General features: G+C 42.2%; 1 pseudogene; it reads right to left on the reverse strand.

Moving 5' to 3' along the window:
- Positions 1–239: 239 nt before the first annotated feature.
- LOC102834995 lies at positions 240–661 on the reverse strand (annotated as a pseudogene).
- Positions 662–3,156: the final 2,495 nt, after the last annotated feature.

A 3,156-nucleotide genomic window follows, 5' to 3' on the forward strand; every position in this document is an offset into this window, starting at 1 on the left:
TGCTTTTTAGGCACTGCAGTGTTGTTGTATTTGCATTAATTAGATGAATGTATGCTGATGTATTCTTTTTTTTTAGAGACTGAGAAATTTTATTTTTATAAATCATAACTGATAAATATTGAAGGCTGCCCCAAGGAGCCCACAGTCATTGTGCTGGGTAGAGAAGAGTGGTGGATGGCATGAAGACAGGGCCGGCAAAGTCCAAAGTCCAGGGTAGAGAGGGGTCAGGCTGGAGGGCCTCAACCAGAGCATCCCTGGCAGCTGCAGTGCATGCGCTCAATGATCTGGCCCACTTCCAGCTTGCTCTTGGGAACCCAGCACATGTAATTGGTCCTAAAAGTTGGTGTGCCAGATCTGGATACAGCACAGGCAACACAGGTTCTCATAGCCCTGCTTCTTCCACTTTGTGATCAGGATTTTGTTAGCATAACCTTCTCTGATACTATACTCATAACAGCTCTCTGCTTATGACTTTCCGTTTGTAAAACAGGTCAAAGATGTAGTGGGTTTTCTGGTGGTGGATCCTGAAGATGGGCCACAGAGACGCCACTTTCCTCTTCCCCTCATGAGGCTCCATTCCCGCTTCTCAAATTTTTTGATCCAACTCATCCAGTGTCGGTTCAATCAATTCCCAGCCATCTGGGGCAGCTTTCCGACTTCTTTTGATTTAGGCATATTTGCTCCCAAAATATTTTGCAAAGATCTTAAGATCTGCGTTCCAAGGGTATAATGGGAAGACTTCTAGATTATGCAGTTACAGGCTTGGGTTCTTGTTCAGCTCTACCATTTACTTACTCAGTAACTTTGAGGAGGTTACTTTTCTTCTCTGATCCTCAGTCCTCATCAAAAGCTCTGTCTCCCTCCGCTGCCACGACTCTACTCTGTTGATGTATTCTTAAGCACTCTCCAATTGCCTCCTGGGAGTAGTGATCAGGAGATAGGATTCATTACTCAATGCTCATACAGTTCAATTCAGAGTGTTTTTAGCAGGTGTTGGCTGTAGGCACTGCTAAGGTGTATAGCAGATGGTGTTGGCTCTTGCCCAATTGGTACGGTTTTAGAGGGTATAATTATAGCTTAGCTGTATGGCCACAGTTGCTGTCTCTTGTAAGGTGAGGCAAGAAGACAAAGAGCTCCCACAAGATAGAAAGAGTACCAAAAAACAAGACTAAAAACGAAGGTCATAAAAACCCAGGAAAAAAATATAAAGACAATACATCTGGAAAAAGAAACTTCAGAAAAATAAGAATAATTCTTTAGCATCATCTAATGGACTCTTGTCTTCAAAACCGCCTGAGAAATTTCACCCCATTCCTACTGTGTCTCTCTGATCTAATACAAGCTTTTTTTTCCTTTTTTTATCCCCTCTCCTCAAGTCCATTCAGCTGTTTCTCTTAGTGAGAACCAATCCAGGGCTTGCTAGACTGGATTTGGAAGAGACTCCTGGTGCAGGCTCTGTCTGTTGGCTCCTCCCTCTTCAATTCTGCACATAGCAATCTATGTGGTGCAGAACCTTCTATGCAGTGCAGAACCTTCTGTTGGCACAGAAACTGCCCTTAGGGTATCTACCCATACAGGTCTCACCTCTGGTTACCAGAGCGGAAATGAGTAGGATGAGCAAAAGAAAAGAAGGAAAAAGAAAAAGAAAAAAAAAAAATACTCACACCTTTGTCTCTGCAAATCATTGGCAAGTTTCTACAATGGGAGTACTCTCTTGTCCCTCTATCAACTCACTCTGATTCATAATGGTTGTAGCTGACACGTTGGCCACCCCAAACCAGAAGTCACCTCCTTTCTTGCTTTTATTCCAAATCTTATTCCTGGTAGTACTCGATCCACTTATTTGTCCCTTTATCTGAAATTCAGAGTTCTGGGACCCTCCTCTGAATTAATTTCATCTGGTTTCCCATGTTTTTTGCTGAAGAGGGTCTGCACAGCCTTTCTGCCTAGTCTATCATCAAGCTCTCCATGGTACTTTTAATATTCTTTACCAACACCATAATTTAAATGCATTGATCCCTCTGTAGTCTTGCTTATTCATTATCCAGTTTTCTCATATATATGAGGCACCTTACTCCTCACACTGACATCTTTGCCATCTCATTTAGTTTCTTAGTCCTGTGCATACATATCCCCCGGGCTCTGATGGGCATACAAATTTTGATTTGGTGATTCTGGGGTGATTATGTGTTTCTTCCCAGCTCCAGGGGTCCATGAACACATTTGAAGGGTCAGGATTATACATATGGTCCTGGTCTACCACATTGCAGTAACCAACTTAGGTGGTTGTGGCTTAGAGAGGGGGACAACAAAAAACCACCATGCAAAAATTCCAGATGACACTTTTTTGTCCAAATTTTTAATATGTTGTTGTTGTTAGATGCCATCTAGTTGGTATTGACTCTTATGCACAGCAGAATGAAACACTGCCTGATACTGGGCCAACCTCACTACTATTGCCACGCTTGAGTCCACCAATGCTGAAACTTGGTCAATCCATCTCGTTGGGGGTCTTCCTCTTTTTCTCTGACCCTCCACCTTACCAAACATGATATCCTTCTCCAGAAACTGCTCCCTCCTGATAATATGTCCGAAGTATGAGAGACGAAGTTTGGCCATCTTAGCCTCCAAGGAGCACTCTGGCTGCACCTCTTCCAAAATGGATCTATTGGATGTTTTGGTAGCCCATGTCATTTTCAATATTCTCCTCCAACACCATAATTCAAAAACATCAATTCTTCTATGATCTTCCTTACTCACTGTCCAGATTTCATATACATATGAGGTTATTGAAAATACCATTGCTTGGGTCAGGCACATCTTAGTCCTAATATAATCCATTGTTAATATCCAATTACTGCTGAGTATTTGCAAGCGATAGAGACCATAAAATACATTTTATTTCAGTGAAGAAGTGGAAGATAGAAGAGGGAAGAGTTCTCCCTTTGTTGCTACTGTGTGCCATTGGTCCATTGTCAACTCGTAGCGACCTTGTTTGCCAGAGTAAAACTGTCCTATGGGGTTTTCTAAGCTGTAATATTTATGGAAGTAGATCACAAGATCTTTCTTCCACAGAGTAATTGGTTGGGTTGGAACTGGTAAGCTTTTAGTTAGCACCACCAGGTCTCTTCATGCAAGAAAATGCCTCTTTTATGA

The sequence above is a fragment of the Chrysochloris asiatica genome, unplaced genomic scaffold (assembly GCF_000296735.1).
Source record: "Chrysochloris asiatica unplaced genomic scaffold, ChrAsi1.0 scaffold00142, whole genome shotgun sequence".
Taxonomy (NCBI): Eukaryota; Metazoa; Chordata; class Mammalia; order Afrosoricida; family Chrysochloridae; genus Chrysochloris; species Chrysochloris asiatica.